The sequence below is a fragment of the Rhipicephalus sanguineus genome, unplaced genomic scaffold, assembly GCF_013339695.2.
Source record: "Rhipicephalus sanguineus isolate Rsan-2018 unplaced genomic scaffold, BIME_Rsan_1.4 Seq8139, whole genome shotgun sequence".
NCBI classification, from domain to species: domain Eukaryota; kingdom Metazoa; phylum Arthropoda; class Arachnida; order Ixodida; family Ixodidae; genus Rhipicephalus; species Rhipicephalus sanguineus.
Window position 1 is genome coordinate 7,576 of NW_023616047.1, and position 27,130 is coordinate 34,705.

General features: G+C 45.9%; 1 long non-coding RNA gene across 1 annotated transcript; it reads right to left on the bottom strand.

Moving 5' to 3' along the window:
• Positions 1–391: 391 nt before the first annotated feature.
• LOC125756799 (uncharacterized) lies at positions 392–20,993 on the bottom strand. The gene is made up of 4 exons (XR_007414752.1): positions 20,955–20,993; positions 3,767–3,988; positions 1,418–1,680; positions 392–627 (listed from the first exon to the last, which is right to left on the bottom strand). It is a non-coding gene; the product is annotated as an uncharacterized LOC125756799 (long non-coding RNA).
• Positions 20,994–27,130: the final 6,137 nt, after the last annotated feature.

Consider the following 27,130-nt stretch of genomic DNA (forward strand, 5'->3'; position numbering starts at 1 on the left):
CGAAGTTTGCTGTGCGCGACAGGACGATTCTGTCATACACTGCCCTAAGTCAGAGTCGGCCAAGCGCCAGCAAACGAAGTTTGCTGTGCGCGCAGGACGAATCTGTATGTTGTTGTTGTTGTTGTTGTTGTGTGTTTGTTTGTTTGTTGTTCAGAGGTTCCCTTACGCAACCTGTTCTGGCTGAGCCTGGAAGAACGACAGTGACGCACCAACAACCGCCACGCACCTTTTAATAACTTTTCTGTAATCTTATACACGTAAAACATGGCAGGTCAGCCAATGTTCTAGCCGGCTAACCCATCCATGAACATGGTCGTGCTACTAAACAAACAATAACAAGACCAGCTAAATGAATAACGCAGTCAGATAATAATCCAAATATCACGACAAATAGGTACATATACGACGTCCAGCGCATACATATAGCGCAGAGTCTAGGGGCATATCCAATGCGTACAGGGTGGTCACGCATTCGTTCGCGTAAGCACTCGTTCACGTCGCGGCTGCCTTTAATCGACGCTTCTTCCCCGATTTGAGCGAGTTCTCCTTCGAAGCAGACGCACACCGCAGGAGCCGCTCACGGAATCACCTTCACTTTCGCCGACCTCCAGCCTTCTCCTCTTCACCCTAATTAAGTGCAAAAAAAACCACAAGACCTATTAGTAAACACACATGTTCAGGTAAGTGTGACAAATCTAAGCTTAGTTGAACTGAACGTCCTTCAAAGTGTGATTAAACATCAACACCAGCATTTCTTGTGCACTATCTTAGTCTTTCCTGCTCGGAATATTCACGCAGCACTACTACGTAACACAAGCTTGCACTGGTATGCGTTCAGGGCTCACACAACGAACGGCTATCGTTACGGTCCGCCTCAAGTTCTGACGTCGTATGGTCCTAAATAGTCTACTTGACGCTACGAACCAACGCGTTCTTCGACTTAAACCCCTATAGTTCTGAACGAATAGTAACCGTCACGTTGTGATGAATTAGGCGCGAAATACTAATGCAGTCACACTGGAGAAAGAACACAGTTCTTTTCGTTGGTTTTGTGTTGCCAATTCATCACGACATGGAGCTACACCCGACTCACCCTAACGTCCTACGCTACTTCCGCACACGTCAAATTCAAGCTGCATACGGTTGGCAACTGCCCACGCAACGACATTAGTGCGAACATTCGTTGAAAGTTATTACGGAACTGAAGGTATAATTTTTGTGCCCAGTATTCTCCTACGGTGGTAATAGAATGTAGCCTGCAGAAATTTTATTCCGTATGCATCATTCATTAAGAGTTTCAATGTGCAAACTAATGAGCATACGCTTTCGCAATTGAACAATTCAAAAGCGAAACCACACGCAAGCAATTATTGGTCCTCAATAGATAATATACACCTCGGTGAATGTATTTACGCACCAGCATTTGATAGTCCTTGAACTCTGCTGCTCTTGGTCCACCGTTACTGCAATGGTTGAACATCTCGATTGCGGTGAGAACGCAACTCGCTGACAAGCACGCTCGGTCGTGCAGAACACTTGATCGACAGAACCCCAGAGTACCAGATGGAGAAGACACCAAGTACGCTGGTATGGGTAACCGAGCCGCTGCGAAGCATTGTCGAAACAGCTGAACCCCTGGGCAGCGCAGGACACGTCGCGAATTCTGCTACTCTCCGGATCCTGCGAAGGAGACGAGCACGCATATTTCTACAGTGGAAAGACAAAACCACACCATTGCTTCTATAAGGAGAAATCATGCTATACGGTGGCTTAACAAAACTCCTTGGAATTGCAAGCCAAAAACCTTGCATTACAGGACTAATCTTGCGATAACAGTCATGTTGAAAATTACCACATTGAGCTCTTTTACTGCAGGAAATTACTTAATCGGGAATGGCTAAGTGAACAGGTAAGGGAGCTTGAGATGTGCTTGAACAACACATAGTCCTCCTACAGGAAACGGTTATGTCAGCAAACGGTCGTAATTGCCATGGGATCTTCCATTCCATGACTACCGGCAATTTGGGAACAGACTTTGCGCCCTCACCAAATACTTACTTTGCGCCCACACCAAATATTTCGTCCGTTATGTAGACGACTGCTTCAGCATTATACAAGTGTAAGACGCAACAAGTCTCCTGAATCTTCTCAACACCATATAAACAGTTCACTGCAGAATACAAGTTGGATAACATCCTTTCCATCCTCCACGTCTGCGTGAGTGAACAGGAACAGACTCTCGTTCGGCGCCCGGAAGGACTCATACCGGCTATTCATGCCATCAGGCTTGCCAGAAGCCTTCCGCTGTTTTATCTCTCGTTTTATCGAAAGCCGTCTCAAAGCAGGCCTTCTGCAGGGCGCACCGGTGTTCCGTCCGTTCCAGGTGTGAGCGAAGCTCTAAACCGCATGTTTACATACGACATTCACAATCCACGCGTACCGTTCAACAAACTGAAAAATCAGCTTGCTAACGTCGGGGATCCGATACACAGCGAGAATTCCCCCTTTTCGACAAAGTACCATGTGCAGACTGCAGCTACATCGGCGAAACTGGCAAGTTCAGGAGGATATTGAAGGAGCGTCAGAGAGAAATCGGCAACAAGAAAGCATCGAACGTCCTGGCTGAGCATGCAGACATTCACGGTCACCGCATCGATTTGGATGACTCCAATACAATAGCTAAGGAGAAGAATCTCGCAACTAGAATACTTCTAAAATATTTATTCAGTCGACAACACCGCCAACAGGAACAATGGAAATCTGTCCGCTGACGACACCAATTCGCTAAGTCATATTTTAGTATAACAGACGTCTTCTGCCTGCTTTAGCGTGATCAAGGAACCCTTACAAGCCCGTAAACGTCCCTCGTGCGTTTTTGCCTTGACTTGGTTAGTGACCGCAACTGGATAAAGGTGGAAAAGACGAAACTCATGCGCAAAAGCATTAAACAAATCCTCAGCCTACCCCAAAACACGAGTATCTCCCGAATCGACCAACTATGCATGCACAACGACATCGACGAATTCATCGAGGCCGAGACTACGGCCAAATGGTCCGCCTCTCCTCCTCCAAGGCAGGCCGTCGACTTTTAAACGAGGCCGGCATGTCCCCCACACCCCTACCTTGAACGCTCAGTAACTCTCCCGAGAGATGTTCGAGATACCTACATGGTAACCCATTCCCACGAAACGTCCACCAACAACCCAACAAGGGCAGACGCCTGCTCCGGGCTCGCGCGATCCTCGACCGCACCGCCGCGATTCGCGACTCTTCCGTACTCGTCGATGCGGCGCAATACGGTAACTCCTCCACCGTTGCACTCGCGGTAGTAGATGGCGACGGAGCCCTACGCTCAGCCGCCTCGGTTAGACTAGCAACGAGCGCCATAGCCGAGCAGGCTCGCCTATAGCTTTAGCGATGATCGATCCCTCGCACACCAGCGTCTTCACAGACTCACGCGCCGCCATTCCGGCTTACGAAACCGGCAATATCGCGCGTGACTACAGACATACAGTTTAGTTTAGCGACCCCTTACTCACCTTCCACGAAATCACCTCTCAATATCGTAACAACAGAAGCCAATACCCCTAGCACACACAAAGCTTGAACGCGCGCAAGCGGTAGCTTTTCGCATGCTACAAACGAGATCGTACCCATCACGTTGCCTACTCGGTCATTACAACTCGGACATCACTCCACAATGCCCAGATTGCACAGAAATTTTATTGTTCACTCTCGCACATGCTCTGGCAATGTCTGGCGTTACCTCGGGGACCAGTCACCAGTTAGTTCGACTGGGAAGAGGCACTCAGTAGCTCCGAGCTCCACCCCCAACTCAAGGCAGTCTGGAGGGCCCAAGAACTGGCGGAACGCCACCACGTTCCCGCCCCGACTCGGGCGTCGCCTACGGTAGCGGCTGCTAGGGTGTCCCTCGTGGATTCCCCGGCGGCTTAAACTCCTCAGGACTTGTCAATAAAGTTCTTGATGACTGTCGAAATGACCACGCAAACCATACGATTATTCGGAACTCTGAAAATGCGTCATATTTATTGCAATCGTCCTAAACCTATCAGCATGTTTCTTTAAAGATACACTTTTTGCCAGCTTACAGGCTCGCACTATTACGAAAGCACGTCTTTTGTACAATATGTAAAATGCCACACCTTTTTTACTCCATTGATCTTATGTAGAACACAATACTACGCAAGTTAGTCTAATGTGAACTTGTAGGCCATGACGGAACTACAAGCATGGCCTATATTATAACACTGAATAGCGACAAGCACTAGCCGGACTAAACGCTAACAAGACAAATACTACACGCATAGCCGAAGACTCAATTAAAGGGTGTAACTTTAGTTATGTAAAACAAGTGCTACAATTTTCGCTACGGACGAAAGAAGGGGGAATTTCGCAGGCCTCGTTTTTCTTTGTTAGACAATGTTGTGTTTAACAAGAAATACGAGCCCTTAAAAATTCCCTTTCTTTCGTTCATTCGTAGCGGGATTCTCGTTATGGCCGAATTGATGCCACGTTGTGTCTAACAATGACAAACGAGCCCTTAAAAATTCCCCTTCTTTTAGAGGTGTGCGAATAGTGAATTTTGAAACCAAATCGAATACGAATCGAATAGTGATGACACCGAATCTAATCCTAATAGAATACTCTAGGGATAGTTTTCTAATAGTAAGACAACCATTTTCAAAAGTCCTACACTCTACAACATTTTAATTTAAACAAACATTCACAAACTTTCACCAAACAACATTACGGTTACTTTTAACCGACCCTAATACCTCGGTGTGAATACCGAGGTAAGCTCGTATACAGCAGCGACCAGAGCCTTCGAAATATTTCGCAACTGTAGGTTTAAATACAGCAGTGACTACCGTAATCATGGTGATACTTAGTCGCTTGCTTCTAAATAAATTGAGACACCACGCCTACAGCTAAATCTGTCATAAAACTGAGAATCTGACGTTACAACATGGGCCTCTGCACCGAAAGCATCAGTGTTGAAAGCTGCAATCTGCAAGAACAATTTACGCAAACAATTTACGCGTCTGTTGTCTATAGTGAAACTGAGCGCAGCCGTAGTCCCCACCGTCAGTTATTACAAGACGAAGACAGCAAGCGATTAATGCGATGCAGCATAGTAAAAACTGAGTAGGAGTGGAGTTTTAAGAAGAAAAAAAAAACGCCTTCATCCGGTATTCAATTTAGCATAGGTAATCTCGCAAAATGTTGGGCTGCGTGCGTATTGGTAATTCAGTGATTAAAGACGAAAAATGACCTTCGGCTGTTCCAGAGTTTCATTGTGTTCTGGTTCTCCCCGTCGGTGCTGATTATTCGAAAACTATTCGAAAAAAAAAATATCGCGAAGCTTGCACTAAGCCGCGCAAAGCTTGAAACAGCGAAACTGGACATTTCTGAAGACTTGTGGGAAGACGTGAGGCGTTCGCTTTCACACATTTTATTGATGCGTGTTCTCCGATGGGCAACCACAGATTCTGTCTTCTTGCGGGCCTCCTCTTCTCTCGCGCTAGGCTCGAACGTGCGGGAGAGCCCCGCCGCGGTGCTCTAGTGGTTATGGCGCTCAACTGCTGACCCGAAGGTCGCGCGATCGAATCCCTGCCGCGGCGGCTGCATGTTCGATGGAGGCGAAAATGTTTGAGGGCCCGTGTACTTAGATTTAGGTGCACGTAAAGAACCCCAGGTGGTCGAAATTTCCGGAGCCCTCCACTACGGCGTCTCTCATAATCATATCATGGTTTTGGGACGTTAAACCTCATATTATTATTATCGAACGTGGCGGAGCAGCTGAGGCGCAACTTGGTCGTTTTCACCGAGACGCTGACGACTCGCCATAGACTAATCTGGTTGCTTCAGCTTCCTCTGGGCCTTCGCTAGGTGATGCAGGTTGTTTCAAGGTCGTGCTAGGCTTTAGTTAGGTGATGCTAGGTTATTTCTACGCTGATTCTCAGCGGAGAGAGTTTCGAGTTAAACCACAGACGGTTACGGACGACATGATGTCCGAACTCCAGAAACAGAAACTCGCGCCGAAACCAAGCGTTCGCCCCTTTCACATATCTACGGGCACGTCATCGTTGGTGTAGGCCTTCCCATCGCTTCGGGTCTTCCCGCAGCCGCCGCTGCCTTTCCCGTTAGCTAGTTTTAGCTTGTAACGTATAGACCGTTTTCACGGAGAGGAGGAGCGTAGTCTCGAACCGGTGTATTTTCGCCGCTCTCTCTCTCTCCACCGTCGGCCGACCGCTGCCGCTGGTGTGTGCGGATTCCCGAGTTTGGCATTGCGTGGTGCGTGAGAGGTCAAGCGTGTTTTCCATTTCTCGACGCGCTGAAGCAATTGTGCGGCCGCAAATCAAAATGTCGGAGCGAGAACAGGTAGACCAGCTACCACTGCGCTGTGTGTTGGCTGCGGCGAAAAAAAAAAACGTAAGAGACTGCAGCCGAGGCATGCGAAGTGCACAATGCTTTTAATTGAATGACTTTGCTTCTCTTAGGTCGCACGCCTTATCCCGCAAATCGTATATTATATGTGGTGTCTTCACTTATGGCCACTTTTCAAGTCATCACACCAACTTGTGATTCTGCTTGGGTGCTGGTACACTTTATCATCTGCACCAAAGAGAACCGTTGTCAAGGCTGACGATAATACACAACACTTATGGCCAAGAGTTGTTATCTCATAATATCAACCTCTCTGATTTCTATGCTACAGCACATGATTTACAATGTCCTGCGGCTAGAAAATGTTCCATTTAGTGCGTGTAATTTTGAGATTATCGAATTAGCACTTTCCAATCTACATGACAGAAAGGGCCGCATGACATGTGTGCTTTGGCGCAGGTAGGCGTCTTAAACGTTTCTTCGAGAACACGTTCTTCTCGACTTGTCAATTTTTTGACGATAACTGGTGTAGCGTTATGACAACCGCACCTTTTTTTTTTTTTGTCGCGCGGTAACCTGGGTGCCATGAACAATCGGCCCACGTTCGTTAAAGCAGGTCGTTACCTGGACACGTGTGCTCGTCGTAATGCTTCTCAAATACTCGCCAGAAAAACAAAACTGACAATAATGTTACAAAAAATGGGCGCCCTTTCGGCGTATCGCTGGTGGCGGCGGCTCGCGCCGAAGCGAGCTTACGCCCTTACGCCATGCCATGCTTCCAGATGTGCAACAGGCTTATTTTCATTTTATCATCGTGTTGTTTCTACGCCAAATTTTGAGCTCACCCGTCGTACATCTGTTTCTTATCCTGTGCAACGATCAGAGCCACAAGCTTTTAACTACGACGGCGACACGAATTAACACAGGCATCGGTGTTTGAGCTCCTGTCGTTCCATGAACATTGTATTGCAACGTGCGAAGCGGAACCAAATGGTCTGTTAAGGATTAGAGTTACGTTTAACTTGAATAATCACGGCACGGAAACCCGGGAGTCATCTTAACACTAATGCGCGCACCTAGCGCGCAGCCGGACAAGGACCCTACGTGTTCGACTCGTCTCCATTTACGTTTCTCTGATTACTTCGAGGGTTGTCCTAAATGTTAACGCTCTGTTATAGTGCATATTCCAAGAACCACACCAAGGCCAGATATAACAAAATATACAAAGCAATTACCACTTTACACATGCTGCTTAAGAACTGCATTGGCATTCTACTCATCGTCGGCGCTGCTTCGGGAACGTCTCGTGGGCCGCTGCTGCTTGCTGTTTCAGCCATTTTGACGCTGACAGCTTAGCGATTACTTACTAGCGCCTTTACACTCGCGAAGCGTTGCTCTGTTTTGCCCGTGTACCGCGAAGAACAGCAGTACCTTGCGAACTGAGCGTATACGCTGCATACGCGGCCGTGCAACCCCACACACCGGAAGGGCGGCGAAGCGTGTATCCGAAACATATCCCCTAGGATGGCTGGGGCCCACACTGCGCCGCTATTGGCCGGAGATGGTCACGTGACCTACACGCACTTCCGGCATGTTTTTTTTTGTTTTTGTTTGTTTTACGCCAACATGGCGGCGTCCATAAGCGAAGCCGCGCCCGCCGTAGAGATCAACAACACTGTAAGATCAACGCTTCTAGTTCTATAAACGTTGGTAGAGATGACACCGATATGTTTGGGCTTTTGGGACGGCGGCGTTTATGTCCGCTGTCGGCGGGCGTGGAAGACGCGGCACTTGTACGCCTTCGGATGTTAGCTGTTTTAAGGTAAGTAGTTGTCTTACCTGTGGTATTTACGCTGCGGTCTTCTGTAATCTACATGTGTTTCAAAGTTGCAGTCTTTTGTGACGGGGTGCTGCTTCTTGCTAGACCGCACGTTCACCCAAGAGTCCTTTGTCATCTTTTTCTTATGACGCGATGCACCGCCTTCCAGCTTTCGCGCTGTATAGTACCACTGCTTATGAAACGCATAGTAGCGGTTGGAGCCTTGGCGTTCTCTAGATACAAGTATACTCATTTAGGAAGGACACTGAAATGCGCATAGCGGGTGCTCCCCCCCCCCCCTCCCTTTTTTTTAACACAGACTAGTGGGATGCTGTCAACATTTAGCAGTAAAAAATACACGGTGAAGATAAATCGTCTTTCGAAAATATCACATTAAAAGTAGGGAGCGCAGTTCTTCTCATAGACTGATGGTTAAACTAACGTCCAAAAAAGTTTTGTGCTGTTTTGAAAAATTGAAATAAGAAGCAGTAAACGGTACATGCCAGCTTCAATGCATATCTCTGTCATGTTGAATCAGACATGCAGTGCAAGTAGTAGTGTCCACTGTTGCCCATGCAACATAAATATTGAGAAAAAGAAAAGTGTATTATTGTGAAACAAAAGTTGGTTATTGAATTCAAAAACATAATTGGACAGTACAGACACGCATGATATTTGCAGACACAGTTATTAGAAATATTGTACACATTCCTTTTATTACTGTCACTGAACATATTACACATGAGTGCTGCTGATACAGATATGAGAAATGAACTGCAAATATGTTTTGCATGGAAAAAAGAACTGCGAGGAAGCATAGTGAAATGACAGACAGTATGAAAAGACAAAGACAAAAGGAGACAGACATGTGCACTCATAAAAAAAAAAGAAACGCTCTATATTTCATGCACTTCTGAAAATGAAATAATTTGCGAGTCAGTGCACACGTCTGTCTCCTTCTGTCTGTGCCATTTCGCGCCGTTTATCATTTCGCTGTGCTTCAAAACCAACTAGCCCACAAACAAGCATTAACTGCAGGAAGCTTTCCTAGACTCTGACATGTTTTGAAAGAAATTACTATGAGAGAAGAGTACTTCACAGTGCATGTTATCCAAGACATAATGTCATGACCACATTGAAATGACACTTCCGGGACCCTATTTAAAATACTGTGTTAGACGACAAGGCTGAAGATCTTTTACTTGAAGCAGGATTAGAACACCACAATACGTGAAGCGGTGTTAAATTTTGGAACAAACTGTGTGTTCTAATACCTTGAAGAGATGCCATAAAATTGCACCAGAACACCATTCACAGAAAGACATGTGCTCATACCCTTTTCTTAAATAGTGTGTTCCCTCGTCCGGTTGATGCAAATGCATGGTCCACCCGATGTAGCTTTCTTTATGGTCTGTCTGCAGCTTAGAGTTAGTCTTAATCGTTCTAGTAATTTTCTGCGTGGTATCATGTTGTTCAGCAAGCATCAACTCCCCCAAGAAAATGTTTTTGAACATCAGTCTTGCCTTGGAGGTAGCACTAGGCATACAATACAGCTTGGTAAGCACAGATTTGAACCTGAAAATCTGATTTATTTATTTATTTATTTGTTTGTTTTAATTATCTCGTACGTACTGTCGGTCTTGGGCTGGAGTGAATATAAAATGATGCAAGAATAAATGAAACAACAGGAGAATACATAAGAGAAATTGTCGTGTACGGAACCTTACTGCTGCATGTGACAGCACTCGGCACTGCACACGACAAAGTAAATGTTAAATGGCATAGCTAGTTTATCAAAAGCAAGCAAAGAATACTATTACACACCTAGTTGATCAGAAACAAGAAAAAGAGATATGAGAGGAGAAATCACAGCAAGCAGTACGAGATTGTATCTGAAAAAATCACATACACAGCATCTTAATGTCGTCGCGTATGACAAGTAAGGCTACTTAAAAGCTACTTAAACAGCTACTTAAAACAAACAAAAAAGAATTACCGCATATCAAAGGTGTATGACAAGTGTAAGGAAGGCCGTGAAAACTATTAACGGGAACAATCAAATGCACTCAAGAAAAACCAACTAATTCGGCATTGAGACACCTCGGCAGGCAGATCCTTTGAAATATGGGTACTACTGCGAATGAACATGTTTTGTGCCGATATTCGCTGACCTTCATTGGATGAAAGGCCCACGTTTGCCACTTCTGTACTGTTGAAAGCACTGTTTCTTATCTGCTCCTAGTTCTGTTGATCTATTCCTACTATCTATGTCAACCATTATAACTCTGGATTTCAGTAGGCTAGGGACTAAAATTTCAAAAAGATTAAGCAGGATCTGCAGTATAATATAATTCTTTTTATTGCTTGTCATTAAAAATGAAATTACCAACAGGGACGTGCCCAGCACGAGGTCCTTTCAAATGGCGTGGTCTAATGTGTACTTAGGGATGTGATCAATTGTAACCAATTTTCCGCAGCTTCTGGAGCAACTAAAACCTCACTTTCGAGCAGGAAAGCAGCCTTTCGGAGCAGTTGCCAGTCACGCATTTTCTAACACACATTTTGTCGCTAAACACGAGTAGTTTACCATGTTTAACAAAATAAATGTATGCACACATGCATGTATACTTGTCTATGATGTCCCAAAAGGTGAAATTAACCCGCAGCGTCTCGACTTTCTGCTGACAGCCCTAGATTTCTATATATCCATGACATCAGGCTGCCCGACATTTCCTTGTGATACACATCTCATTTGCTAATCAGTAAGGCTTTCCCTGATGCTTCAAGATGCATAAGTTTTCCACTCATATACTGTTTACTATCAGAAAGAACCAGCCTTGTGATGACGCCTGTGCTTTCAATGCAGCCTAGGCATTCGAGTTAAGTGGAGAAGTACATGCTGTCACACTTTATGGCCAGACTCGTTAGGCTTTTGGTTCTTTTGCATTTAATAAATAATTGGTATATTGTAAATTAAAACAATGAGCAACATGAAATTTGCTAGAATGAAAGGTTTCGCATTTTATTTACACAGGTTTTCTTAACTTGCACTTTTGCTGAAAAGTATTTGTATTGTATTTCACCGTGCTATCCCAGCAAAATCCCGCCGCCCACTGCAGTGGGCTGACATTGTTTATAAATTCTGTCCATTGTATGATATTAAAACTTCAGTGACCTGCATAAATCCGTTAGAAGTCAGAAGAAATAGCAATCAAAATCAAATTTTTTCTAAAATTACCGAACTCGAACACCATGTTTTAATCACATGTGCATACTTCTTACTGTAGTTAATACAGTCAGTCCTCACATAAAAGACTGGAGTCACACAAAAACTTGTAAGTCTGTGCTTGTTTGTCTCACTTCCTTCTTAGTCTCCTGCCCCAACAGTCAATTCAACCAAGATGAACGCTCACCAACTAGCCCAAATTTCTACACTGCTTACTCATGATACATAGCAACTTCAGCTTCCACCTCCCCCTTCCCAGTGTTGCGGTCTGGGTCAGTACAACAAACTCTCATACAACCTTCCAGGTTGCATGAGATGGCGGCAAGCACTGTGTTCATGTCTTTGCTGCTCAAGGTCGTCACAATGGGCAAAGTTGTAGCACAAATGACGGGTAGGTATGAACATTATTGCTGCAATTTACTTGCTCATCACCATTAACTCAATTTAATACATATGCAGACCCTCGTTGGTGTTCGCCCAGCCGTACGTACTTTGCTAACAGCCGCCCTACTGCTCGTTCACCGTCACACCAACCACGCCGCTGTTCCGTGCTGACCAACTAAGTATCATCTCGGACGGAAAACGAGATCATGCAGCTCCTGGAGGTAGTGCTGCATCATTTTCGACTGATCCCAATCCTCTGTTGACACTCCCTACGAACAAGAACCTAATAGAAGTGCATGTTGTCAGTATTTCTTTCACGGCATTAGTCGATACTGGAGCTCAGGTGTCCATAATGAGTGCTCTCTCTGTCGCCGACTCAAAAAAGTACTCATGTCTGCTATAACTAAAGCCACACACGTCACCGATGGTGGAACTGTTGCCGTCACTGGGATGTGTACAGGTTGAATAAGCATTGCCGGCCACCATGATCCCGTCTATTTACAGTGCTCAACAATTGCTCTCACGACCTAATAATTTTGCTTTTGTGTGAAAATATTTGAAGAGGAAGACCTTAGAAAGTTTTTGGTACTGGGAAAGCATAGAACGACCCTGCAGTCTGCTGTACGCAGTTTTTTTTTATTCCTTTGTCTTGCTCCTATTTTTACTTTCAGCAGAGAGCCAGAAGACAGCACTGGAAACTCCATTCAACACCATATTGCAGAACATACAGTGATGTGACCCCAAGGCCCCCGAGTATTTTCTGACATTGTTCCCACTATTGCAATAAATGATGAGATCACACACAACACTTTTCACTCTACTAGAATAAATGCAGTTGTCGTGCGCTTACAGCAAATAAACTTCTTCAAAGTCTAATTTGTTTTGTGACTCATTTATGTTGCTTCCCCAACGCCCACCATTATTCACAGCCAGGATACTAACTACCAGATGGACTGGTCCCACCCATGAAAATGTCATAGCTATTTAGCAACCACAGGAGATATACTTTTGTAATAAGAGCACAGGGTTTACGAAAGGACACAGTACATGGGTCTGCAATTGAAAATACACTATCTGACTTTGGAGTCACTGAAAAGTAAGTAGTGTCTGTGGTCCAATCTAGAATGACATGGGACAACTTAGTTACAAGATTCCTTGAGTAAATTCATTCTGTATGTGAATCTAGCAGTACAAATACAAATGAGGCTTATGAGAGCTTTGTTCCTTTATTAAAATATGCTTAGCATAATGCTTTACATTTCACATGGTAAGGGCTCCCAAGAAAGGTAGAAAGTCATGGATTCCTTGTAATTCCCTGCAAATGTTTCATAAAAGATGCTTCCATATGGCAAGGTTTTTGAGAAAAAAGGACTAACAGTATTTTGGCAATGAACCAATGCAGATATAACAAAGTGCTTGAACCAAACTGAAGATGTGCAGATTGGAACCTCTACCACAAGGTAGTGCTCGTAGTTAAAAGACGTGACGTGCAAACATAGACACACGAGAGAAGACATTGCAATCACCGACTAACAACTGAAAAGGCGCACAGTGGCTGAAAAGAAAGTAGACACGAATTTTATCTGCGCATGCCCAGGCAAGATGTGATACCCATCAGTCCGCACACGTAGTGGTACACGTGAGAGATAACCGTTCAGGCATTTAATTTCTTTATGCGCATTAACTGATGGCTGGCTCATGCATGCACTACCATTATTATTTACATGCCATGCCTCAACTATTAGATGTGTTGCTTCATTCCTGTGCCTGTAGAAAACTGCGCATTCATCGAATTTCGTCGTGCATTTACACTCTCGACAATGTCAAGATGGATGCATGCATCATTAACTTGCATAAAGCAGAAATAAAAATCCTGAACAGTTATCGATAGGTATCACCTCTTGCCTGGGCATGCGCAGGCAAGTTTTTATGTCTACTTTCTTTTCCGCCGCTATGTGTCCTTTCAGTTGTTAGTCGGCGTTTGTGGTGTCTTGATATCTCTCTCGTGCCCATGTTTGCACGCCCTGTCTTTTAACATGAATGCGAACTAGCTCAGCTCTCTCTTATTGTAGTGCTCATGCCGATTTGTCTCTTCCTGAATGAATGTCATCCAATTCATTATAAGTAACATAAAAGCATCAAATCTGGAAGCATTCTTAATCTGTATTTCACGTCTGTCATGCCATGACAATTATAAAGCGCCTTGTTATCCATAATAAAAAACACAAGGGCCTTTTAGGAAGCGTAACATGAGTAATGCATATTTCAAACCAGGACCGTACGCAGGAATTTTTTTCGAAGGGTGTTCGTGTGTAGAACGGCTAACTGCGGCAACTGGTGGTCGCTGTGAAGGCATGGAACTATTTTAGTGTCACACGAAAAGTTAAAGCACGAAAAAATTTTGGGGGGTGTCAGAACCCCCTCAACTTCTCCTTAGTTACGGCCCTGTTTCAAACCCCCGTTCATATATATGTCTAATAAATACACTAGTGCCAAATAATGCCGAATGTCTTATAATTTATTCAATTAAGAGCTTACTTGACCTGTTAACCATCCTTGCCCATTTCATTCAAAATTTGTCACGCTTTTTCCCAGAAAAAGTACTATAGCGTCCATATAACTTGTAACCTACTTTGAAAACACACACCTATTTTGTAACAAGAGTCGGTATTTTAGAATAACAGAGAGCTGAGCTAGTTTGTACGTTTTCATTCTAAAAAGACAGGTGGTGCAAACACGGACACAAGGAAGGAGTCAGGACACCACAAAGCACAAACGGCATTTGTGGTGTCCTGACTTCTTTCTTGTGTCTGTGTTTGCACGCCCTGTCTTTTTAGAATGAAGAGTCGGTAATAGTTCATTGAAGCACTTTCACAGATACTTCTGCTTGCATCAAGAACCTGCTATATATTATACTTTTGCTAATAAAACAGCAAATCGTTAACGAAGTATTGAGCCTTAGCAAACAATGTATTGTACTAGCAATCTACTTACTGATGTGATAAGCAAGCCTGATAAAAAACTAGACAATATACAATTGAATGGAAAGTCGCAGTCAGTGTAAAATGATAATATACAGAAAAATAGCAGCATGGTTTACAAGTTGAAGAGGTTCCAGCTGGCATTTGGTTTCTCGTTAAGAAATATATGTGCTGTTGGGCAGGTAATGATGTATACATCAGAATAAACAGTGCACTGTTCTGTTAGACAAGCGGAAAGGGAAAACAAACACTTTTTAAGGATGGGATGGGATTTTGCTTGCTATTTTAATGTCATTAGTGAACCTTGAACATGACATTAATAAAGAAGAGTCTGTGCTCCAATTTCACGACATAGGTCGTTATTTCTGTACTTCATATTCAAGTGGTATGTGCATCCATTTACTGGAGTAATTACTGCAGGGCAGGGGGTGGGGGTAGTTCTAGGGGTGCTGTATATTTTGTCTTTGCATATTTCTTACAGTAAACATGTTCCTACTATAATGTACCACGTTGAGAGTTTGCAAAATATAGGTATATATTCTCCAAGTACATCATTTCTTGAATCGACTTCTGCTTTCTTCTGTTCGTGCTCTTTTTTTTTTCTGATCATGTCGTTAAGTTTGTTAATCGTCCTTCATTTCAATGTATGTCCTGTTTTGGTTTCGATATTTGGGCCCTGATGGGCAATCAATTGGCATTACTACTTGGTTCTGCATGTCCAATTCACTGTGATGGATGCATTGCATGCTGACATGTACATAACATGTCCCATTACATGTTGAAGTAGTAGTTCAGTGCAGCAGAGCACCCATTAAAATTACATTAGTTCACATAAAAGAGTATGCTTTGCTCCCTGCCTTTTTCAAAATGAGGTACTACACTTACCAGAAGCTTGGAAGTTTATCATTTAGAAAACGCAATTCCCGAAGCATGTTTTTTTTTTACATTTGCGTGCGCTAAATTTTAATTTTAACGGCATCGAGCTGTGTTGTGAAGAATGAACAAATATCCACAAAGTGCCTCCTGTCTTTTCTTTCTCTTTTTTTTTTCACCGTAGCTGAATAAGAATGCACTCATACGCCAGCAAAATTAAGTTATAGGGTTTCTTGCGTCGTGTCAATTGTTATTGTTATTATTATTAGGTTTTAATACATAGAGAACACAAAGGCACAGAGGAAACAGAGAGGGTACAGGCTGACAACTGCCACCTAAAGGGGCACAATGCCTGCCTGCTCCTTGAACGGGCAGGGGGAACAGAGGAAATGAAGATAGGGGGGAAAGAAAGAGGAGAAAAAAACAAATAACACAGACGTAAACACAAATTAGCACGTGCTCGCTGCATAACGAATGCGGGACACTAAAAATTGTGCTTAGTGTCTCACATGACCCACATGACGGACTGTCTACACGTTCTTGACGGAATAATATCCCACGCACTCACACAGAGCCAACTTATATAAGAGGGCTCTGTCACGACGAGGCAATCCACGACCACGAATACGGGGAGGGAACAATCCGCTTGCTACACGCTGGTCAGGGTGCTGCTTCAGATGTCAGCGGATGAACAGACGAGCGTTTTCAAACAGGCATGAAATTTCTCGGCAGTCACATTCGTTGTGGGCACAACTTGAAGCTAGGTGATCGGCGTCTTCATTGTCATCAATAGCCACATGCGTAGGTATCCAGTAGGTCCAGTAGCACATGAGGGACAACCCCACGAGAAATAGCACACGATCGCGTTATAAAGCACGCCAAAGGGGGCGACGCCGTGTACACGCTCCCGGATTAATGTTGATTACCACTTCATCCATCGTAAAACGATCGGCGTATGGGCGCTTGTCAGCAAAAGGCTCAAACATTTCAGCGTCATCTCTACGGCGGGCACGGCTTCAGCGCAAAACAAAACGCGAACGTGGGCGCCGCCATGTTGATTGAAAACAAAGAAAAACAACAAAAAAAAAATACCGGAAGCGCACGTAGGTCACGTGACCATCTCCAGCCAATAGCGGCGCAGTATGGGCCCCAGCCATCCTAGGGGATATGTTTCGGATACACGCGGCCAGCGTTTACAGATACTTTTTCAGTTTCCGAACTCCCCGCTTCGCCTGCGGGAGCAGGCGGCCGGCTGCAGTTCCCGCCACCGCGGCGCTGCAGTCCAACTTTGCGCCAACCAAACGAGGGTCGTCTGCTACAGCTAGGTGCGATGTGCAGCGTTTATGCGACGAATTCAGGTTAAGAAAGAGCCCTGCCGCGCAACTTCTTGTTTTAGGCACGAGGAGTACAACTTCGGGCCTAGATACCCGAGCTATGTCTTTCCGGGACCTTGGTAAAAACAGTAGTTCGCGTAAGTTACGCGTGCACTCGTAGATTAAATAGCCGTATATCGCCCTGTAATTTCTCGTTATTTCAGACACTAGAAGCAAAATTCAGAGTTCAGCTGTATGAGCTACGTCTTAAAAGCCTCGGTAAATGCTGCGACTCATCTGTTTTCTGCTAATAGTTATTTAAAAGCTGGTTTCGCGAGTCTTAGCATTTGGATCTTCGACGCTCTGCACATTAGCTCAGCGTACACTGCCCTAAAGCAAGTTGAAACTGAGCCCTTGCTGTAAGGTACGACCCTCGTTGAAAATCCCACTGAAACAACGTTATTTTTCTCTTCAGGTGACATAAACCAGTGGACTTTTTTTTTTTTCAAGTATTCAGATTTCTGGATGTCTGTCAGTGGATAATATTTAGAATCATTCAAAGAAAAAACGCAAATTTTGCATTTTTTTGTTATTCCTTGCTGTTTCATATTGTTTCCCTAATGTATATCCCCACTCCCCTCTGTAATGCCCTTGGGCCCTGAGGGTACAATAAATAAATAAAGACATAGGAACACAAATTTATTGACACAAGAACACTTGCCACGATCATACACTATTTCACTAATATATCGCCATGAGCTTACGAAATTGAAAATGCATGTTTAATGCATACTTTCCACGAGCATTCGAATTTCACACAAGTTTAGCTTTTTTTCTTTCCCTCTGCGCTTTGATAGCACTGTCGTTGTCTTGGCACTTTTGTCTTGCAAAAAAATGCATCCGGGTTACAATGTATACGTGAATCAACTCTGCAGTAAATTCGCTGTAGTGTTGTTTGTAGTGATCGCAGTGGTGTATCGAAAGGCAACTTATTCAGCAATTTACCGCTCGCCGAAACCACGTAGGTCAAATCCTCGCGGATGACAGTGCTCTTGAGGATGCAGTAGATGTCTTCTTTGAATTCTGCATTATAGAAAATGATTGCCGGACGTTTTCCCGGCTCTTCAGGGACCGCCCAACTCCAGTTGCGGGGAAGCTGAAGTGCAGCACTTTTTTCCACTAGGTCAGAAAAACTGAAGTTCTCTGAAGGAGCGGGTACCTGTTGAGGGGATTCTTCCGGCAGATCACAAGGCAGCTGTACAGTTTGTTGAGGTAGTACAGCTACCCTTCGGCGACCTTCGTCTTCTGCGGCTGCATGACAAGTACACTGGCAGGTTCGGAAATAAACGAGGAACTACATCACTCCTCAGTGCCCACGCACCACGGTCGATTTCGACTACTTCTCAATTTATGGTATACTTATGTGTCTTCAGTATGTCAACTTCTTGAAAGTGAAGATCGCATACCTTGCACGTCTTCCCCAAAGGTTTGTCCGCGCGTGGAATTGACCTTTGCCACTTCTGCAGTAACAATGGGTCCGACGGCGGAGAGAAAAAGTGGCGTTTCTGGGGGTTTTTTCTATACCCGCTGGTGCACCCGGACACAAAACACGTCAGCATGACGTCCCGAAGGTCTACAGCATCACGCACAGGATATCAGAAGGTCCACACGTACACATGTGCTCGGTGCGTCCACACGTGGTTAACGCTTGGATCGTGCCCGCGATATCAACAATCGGAGAGTCCTACGTCGTGGATGTCCGAGTGTCTGCATGAGTGTCGACGTCGAATTGTCTTCAGAAGACCGTGAAAGCCTGCCACGCGCACAGAGGGCGACGAGGCATACACACAGATTAGAAAAAAAAAAAAACGACACCACCGAACACCAACACAGACACGACTGCGACGGCAGGGAAGCGAGCGGAGAGTGGAGAGCGGCTGTTTACTTGGCGCAAAGTTGGACTGCAGCGCCCCCACACTCCCTAGGAGCAAATCGCGCCCGCCTCGAAAGGAGGAGTTCGGAAACTGAAAAAGTATCTATAAACGTTGCACGCGGCGGCGAAACATCGCAGACGCTAGACGGCGCTGCGGAGGTGGAGCGCTTTAAAAATGGCAGCCTCCTTGTGAAATTGGTGTATACTTCTTTACGTTACCGTGTTACCGGATACCGGATGGAATCTGCGCATGCGCGAACCTTTACGGAACGTAAACTACTCGCCGGATAGGCTTTACGTTTACGGCCGTATCTCGCAAATCCACCTTCGCTCGTGGCTACTCGCGATATCCGATTTGCGGAGACTCCAGCCGCCGAGTCAAAATAAGCCGAAGTGCGAGCGCCACTTACGATCACCTTATTCCAGCCGGATTACCGAGCCTAGAGCGACCTAGAATACCGAATCCGCAAACGTAAGAGGCCTAAAGACGCTGACAGGCTGGATAGGTGGCGCCATCTAGCGGCGCCAAGGTGTACCAGGCGAGCACAAAATTGTTATTGTAGAAACATCGGGCATTCTACTCCCAATGTAAATGCCTTGCAGCGGCATTATTACGAATGAGTTGCCTTTTTAATCATTTTTTCTCCCCGAGAACACTAAGCAAAAACAAACGTGTGCATGACTGTGGTTGCGCGAAACGTCACAAGATGTCGACACCATCGCCCGGTAACCTGGTATTGCTACACACCTTCGCTTATACCGGGATACTGCACACGCTAAAAACCTCTCTTTATGATTTTGCCGCAGCGTAATTCAATATTATCTAAATTAAATGTAGTTTAAATGCTGTTATCATCACCACTTAGTGGTTTGCGCAAACGTAAAGGTTTACGTACGTACGTAAAGGTTTACGTTTGGGCAGCTAAAAAACTGTACTAAAACTCGAGTTCCGGTAAAACGGTAACCGTTACCGTTACCGGTAACCGGTAACGGTAACGTAAAGAAGTATACGTTACAAGCTAAAACTCCCTCTCGTTGTACGTACTCAGGATCTTCGGCTCGCCGCCGTCGCTTCGCAGCGTTGGGCTAACTGTTGCCTTCATCATTTTTAGTGGACCAGTGGTGAGTAGTGGGATTTGCCCAATTTCTGTGGCACATACCCGTTCATGGTGACGATAGTTTTTTGGTTCGTCGGACAGGGAACGATTTGCTAAGCAGCTTCGCTGTTAAAACATGCGGTATTTCGAATGTCTGCTATTCGATTCGAGTACCGAATCGAATAGAATGCTATTCGAAATTTTCGAATATTGACACACCTCTAGCTTCTTTCGTTCATTCGTAGCGGGGGTCTCGTTCTGGCAGACTTGATGCCTGCATGTAGTATACGAGTGATTACTGTCCAGCTGCCAGCTCGTAAAAAGATCACGCCCTACGTGACGTTAGCAGGTAAAAGATCTCATTCATTATTATACCAACATTTGTACATTAATTGTAATAACATACGAAGTGCCGTATGCGTATGCTGCTTCCGTGTGTAATGTGTACATGTATGTGACGAAATGTTTGCTATGTAAAATGCACTGTAGTACTTTGTTGTATTCCGGAACATGTTAACCGCAGAGTGCCGTTTCATGCGTATACAGGGTGTTTCAGAAAAAAGCACCAAGTAATAAAAATATTAAGCTTAGGTGCTACGCTTCTCCAATTAGCGCAGTATTGTTCTGAGTCATGTCCAGGAATTTGGGACATCAACTAGCGCCATCTGTTGCGTTGGCTGCTGAGTGGCAGCGTCACTGAACGGGACGCTTCACGGGTGCAACGCTTCACGGGTGAACGGGTGCAACGCTTCAATATAGGCTTGATTCACTTCGTCCATATAATCTGGGAGTCCATCTCGCAGTGCTAGAAGTTTTGTTCTATTCCCATAAACTTCCTGGGTTCGAGAACCACTTTAATGTGCTATGTGAAACTCCATGGGAGAGAATTTAAAATTTATATAAAAACAATGCGCCCTCACCTGCTTAAATCATTGAAGTGACCCAATCTTGATTATTCAGTGCTCGAACCTGTGAAGTTTGGCTGATGTTGGCGAAGTTTGTGAGGCTCGAAGGCTCGAGTTTTATGAAATGATGCATTGCAGCGAAACCTGCAATGCACCTTTAGGAAAAACAACTATTTTGCCGAAAACGAGCAACAGGCACCTCGGCCGGCATTGCGAGTATCGCCGCAGCCTGTGATAGGTCGAAGCTCCGTGGCATCATCGACGGAATTGTGAAGACAGCTGACGGCGCATTCCAGCAGGCGATGCCGTGTTTTTCTTTTCTTTTGTTGAAATCGGCGTGTAGTTGCTGTTACATGTCGAGCCGGTCGCCACTGTAGGGACGACGACCGAAGATGCTGCCAGCGCCGATGATGCGGCACAAGAAAGCGTGTCCCAACCGGTAACCTTCACCCGCGTCGGAAACATGGACTGGTACGTGCAAGGTGCATGTTAGTGCTTAATTTCACTGCAGTGAACCGATAGAAATGATACGTTCAGCCGTGTATATTATATCCGATAGGGAACAGCAGCATTGGTAGTCGCTTTTAGCCGCGTATTGGCAGGGTCCGCGCTGCGCGCGCACATCGTGCGACAACATCAGCTGTTCGTGAATTTCTCTGCTCAAAGTGCAGCGTTGTTGACGCAATCAGTGTCACACTTCGCAGCGGGCAAGAAGCATGTGATGAGTTAGTGTGCTATCGCGAGAGAAAAAAAAGCACACGAGAGCCGATCTTGCCGCAGTGGTGACATGTGCTCCGGGCTGCGTTGCAATCTTGCGCAGTGGCGTAGCCAGAGTGGGGGGGGGGGGGGGCACACCGGGCACGTGCCCCCCCCCCCCCCCCCCCCCGCGCTGGCTACGCCACTGCGCAAGATTTTTTTTTGCCACAGCATATAAAGCACAAAATGACACTCGACCACATCTTCCTGCTTAGTTTCCACAGCGCGACTGGACGCGGACGGAGAAGGAACACGCAAACACACACACAGCGCTGACTTTCAACTGGAATGTTTATTTTTCATATGCACGTGACGCTTATATAGACACACGCGAGCAGGTGCACACAAAACAAGAAACAAAAGCAGGACCCAACTGGAATGTTTATTTTTCATATGCACTCACGTGCATATGAAAAATAAACATTCCAGTTGAAAGTCAGCGCTGTGTGTGTGTTTGCGTGTTCCTTCTCCGTCCGCGTCCAGTCGCGCTGTGGAAACTAAGCATGAACAACCAACTAGCCCGCCAACGCACTTTAGTCACATCTTCCTGCCCGGCCCCCACTTCAGATCAAGGAGGTGCCCCCCCGCCCCACCTGAAAAAATTTCTGCCTACGCCCCTGATCTTGCGCATGGATAATTTGGCTCATATATTGCAGTTCTGTTTACAATGTCGTCGCTCTTTCGGAATTCTGGCCAGTACTATAATGATGGTGTGTTGAAATGCAAACGGTATATTTGCTGCGTCATAAGTATGCGACTGTCATGTAGAGTACCCGATTTCGAGATCTCATCGTAAGCCATATCAAAGAGTTTAACACGGAAGCACCTTACGTCCTGGGCGAGGCCCCCCTCAGGTGCGGGAACACAGAAGGAATCGCGTCGCTGTTCTTGATCGTCAATCCCAGCGACTGCATCAGAGACGGGCTTCGTACGTAGTCGCTGTCATGGAAGTGCTTAGAGCACAGCACACTTGCTCTCGTAGGTTTGAAGTCTTTTCTTTTAACTCCAGTGACCCATTTTGCAGCCATCTTCTGATCCCGAGGAAACTTATGCAAATCGATCTCATCGCGACCGAAAGTGTTGCAGCAGCCACAGGCCGCGCAGTACTGCGGCATCGCGAGTCCGCTTCAACCCCCGACAAACACAACTAGTGAATGTCGGACAGCAAAAATCTCTAATCGAAACAAGACAATGGTGCAACGGCAACAAACCCATGCGAACTGGCACAACTGATGCTTCGCTAGGCAGCAGGTCGCAGCAGAAACAAGTAACAAACCGAAGCTAACAGGCGCAACGGCCCTGCTCGTTCCTGTCGATGACGTCACCTCTCCACGTTTCTCTCTCTGCCGTCCTCCTACCCTGCGCTCCGCGCGCGCAGGGGAGCGTTCCCTCGGCCAAAGTTTGCTCGCTTATACACCAATTTCACAAGGAGGCTGCCATTTTTAAAGCACTCCACCGCCGCAGCGCCGTCTATCGTCTGCGACGTTTCGCTGCCCTTCCGGTGTGTGGGGTTCCGCGGCGGTGTATGCAGCGTATGCGCTCGGTTCACAAGGTATTGCTGTTCTTCGCGGTACACGGGCAAAACAGGGCAACGCTTTTCGAGTGTAAAGGCGCTGATAAATAATCACTAAGCTGTCAGCTTCAAAATGGCTGAAACAGCAAGCAGCGGCGGCCCACGAGACGTTCCCGCAGCAGCGCCGACGATGAGAATAATGCCAATGCAGTTCTTAAGCAGCATGTGTAAATTGGTAATTGCTTTGTATGTTTTGTTATAGCTGGCCGGGTGAGGTTCTTGGAATAATCACTATAAAAGAGCGTTAACATTTAGGACAACTGTCGAAGTATAATCGGAGAAACGTAAATGGAGACGAGCGAATACGTAGGCCATTGTCCGGCTGCGCGCTAGGTGCGCGCATTAGTGTTTAAGATGGCTCCCTGGTTTCCGTGCCGTGATTATTCAAGTTCAACATAACTCTAATCCCTAACAGACCATTTTGGTTCCGCTTGGCACGTTGCAATACAATGTTCACGGAACGACAGGAGCACAAACACCGATGCCTGTGTTTATTCGTGTCGCCGTCGTAGCTTGTGGCCTCTGATCCTTGCACAGGATAAGGAACAGAAGTACGACGTGTGAGCTCAAAATCCGGCGTAGAAACAACACCGATGATAAAATAAAAATAAGCCTGTTGCACATCTGGAAGCGTGGCATGGCATAAGTTCGTTTCGGCGCGAGCCGCCGCCACTAGCGATACGCCGAAAGGGCGCTCGTTTTTGGTAACATTACTGTCAATTTGTTTTCTGGCGAGTATTTCAGAAGCATTACGACGAGCGCACGTGTCCAGGTAACGACCTGGCTTTAGCGAACGTGGGCCAATTATTCACGACACCCAGGCTGCCGCGCGAAAAAAAAAAAAAGTGCGGTTGTCATAACGCTACCCCAGTTATCGTCACAAAATTGACAAGTCGAGAAAGAAAGTGCTCTCGACGAAACGTTAGAAACGCGTACCTACACCAAAGAACACATGTCATGCGGGCCTTTCTGTCATGTAGATTGAAAAGTGCTCATTCAATAATCTCGAAATTGCACGCACTAAGATGGAACATTTTCAAGCCGCAGGCATTGTAAATCATGTGCTGTAGCATAGAAATCAGAGAGGTTCATGAGAACAACTCTTGGTCAAACATTTTGCGCATTAATCGTCAGCCTTGACATTGGTTCTCTTTGGTGCAGATGATAAAGTGTACCAGCACCCAAGCACAATCACAAGCTGGTGTGGTGACTTGGAGAAATGGCCATAAGTGCAGACACCACATATAATAATATACTATTTGTCGGAGAAGAAGGCGTGCGACCTGAGAAAAGCGAAGTCATTTAAAAACATTGTGCACTTCGCATGCCTTGGCTGCCAGTCTTTCAGGCTTCCGTAGCTGTTGCCGCAGCCAAACACAGCGCAGTGGTAGCTTGTCGACCTGTTCTCGTCCGACATTTCGATTTGCGGCAGTACAATTGTTTCAGCGCGTCGAAAAATGGAAACACGCTGACCTCTCACGCACCACGCAGTGCAAAATTCGGGAATCCGCACACACCAGCGGCAGCGGTCGGCCGAGGTGGAGAGAGAGAAAGCGGTGAAAATACACCGGTTCGAGGCTACGCTCCTCGTCTCCGTGAAAACGGTCTATACACCAGAGCACGCCTGTCTCGCACCCAGGCTGCTGGCGAGCCGAGCGGATACTCTCGCACCCAGACGCCGGGCTGACCGGGCTGCCGAGGCGCGCGCGGGCTGCACCAAGTAAACAGGGCAAGCTGCAGTTCTGAGGCTTTAAAGTGCAAAAAAGTACCCGTTCACGCCGCTTCAGCGTGTAAGAGCTTGTCTGGGCACTACTGCGTCGTCTTTGGATTCCAAAACAAGCAGCGCAACAAGAGGATATTAGCGTTGTCTGCGACGATTACGACGCGCCACGGAAATAGTACCGGTGTGGTGTTTTCAGCTTCGCCGCGAGTGGATAACTGCGATTCAAGCAAAAAAAAAAACTAGGAGCCGATTGAAAATGCGCGAGTAAGTACACTAATTGCGTGTATTCTGCAGTGTGATGCCCACCTATTTCATTTTGCGAACCTAATTTGCGTGACAGGCAGCTGGGTTGAAGGCAGGCGCGAGCTTTGTGTGGGGGTGCACTTCATACTTTTGAGCGTTTCCTTTGACGAAAGTCTAGTGCAAGGTAGTGCTTTCAAGCCAAAGCAATCAGCACGCTTTGCCACTTTCAACGTAGTATTAAGCTTTAGTGATTTGATGGCATCCACGCCTGCGAGGTTTCGTCTTCAAAAGGTAATAAATGGCACGGTGCTCCTCAACAGCTGGTCAGAATTTCGTGCTTTCATTGCAGTGTTTGATGTGCCCAAATTTATTTGGACACGAGGCATCCAGCTGCGCATAATACATATATTGGCACGTAAGTAAACAGTACTCGCGCCAGTGTCCTTTACGTCGCAGGCGTAGCTAACCGGCTTAACTAAGAGTACCACAGTTTCGCTTGTAAAGCACCATCGTTACAAGAATAAAATCGCGCAGGTAGCTTCCAAAAGGGATCGCTGAACGATACTGCAGGTTATACTCTCTGATAGCACGCTTTTGTGAGCAAGACTCATTATTGTAAGAGCGCTCGTGAAACAAAAAGTACGTTCCGCGAAACTACCCGTAAAGCGTACACTAATTATCACGCGATGCATGCTTTGTGCACAACTTGTAATATGGCGCAACAAAATATAGTTTCACTCTTTCGCGAGCTGCATTGCAATTACAATTCACGCGTACTACAGCGAGAACGTTTTTTTTACAAATGTAACAGCGTACGTATCTGACGAGGTTGCTTCCGCAGCCCACTGAGCACGTAATGTATACATTGTGGACTTGCATGAGCAAGATGTTCTTGATGTTCCAGTAAAATCAGCGAAAATGTCCAGGCTAGAAAAGACGCGAAACACGCCCTCCGACGGGCTGAGTTTCGTGAGTTTCACGTTTGCTCTGTGTAGCGTCTGCTGGCGTGGCAGCCCGCGCATGTTGTTTCGTCGCGTGTGCGATAGATGGCGCGACGCGCGATGCAAATATGGCGATGCGCATGGAATTCTCTGTGTTCTGGTCTATAGCGCCGTTGTTTAGTCGAAAATCGGGGGAAAAAACCTTCGCAGGCATGTTCTAAGAGGTCGCGATACCGAATTTGAAATAAATTCGCGAATTCAAAACCGCTTCAGTGTCCCTTTAAGCATAGTTGAGATTCTGGTGTGCGTAGCCATGCCGCGTTTGACAAGATGTGCCGAGCAAAGCGTAATTAATACTAAATAGTAGTGCGCCTAATTAGCTTCAATTAGCATAATTAGCTCATTAGGCTTAGATTGACTTCGAATGCAAGCTATTCGGGGCCGAGCGTCGAGTGTGCGAGTTAGGCTAATTCAGTTATAATTAAGGCTTGTCTGACTTGGGATGCAAGCTAACCGACACCAAGTCTCCAATGTGCCACTTAGACCTATTAAGCTGTTGCATGTCGGTGGGCTAGTTGGTTTGTTAGCATAGTAACGAAAAAACAGCGCGTGAATACAGGAACGGAAGGGGCACCCACACGAGCGCTGTGTGTGTGCCCCTTCCGACCCTGTCTTCTCGCGCTGTTCTTCCGTTACAGTGCTATTAAGCTAATTATTCTAATTGATCCACTTAAGCTAATTATACCTGGTGTTGTGATTGACAAGCAATACCCAATCGAATCCGATCAACAACTATAGTCTATACTCGTGATTTAGAATGTGATCCCGTGAACACTTCGTGCATCGGCGTGTGAATGCACGTGTCGACGCTTGGCTGGTCAAGCCAGGACCAGTCAAGTGTCGACCAGCTCCCCTCTAGCCAAGCTTTGCGCGACTCAGTGCAAGCTGCGCGAGT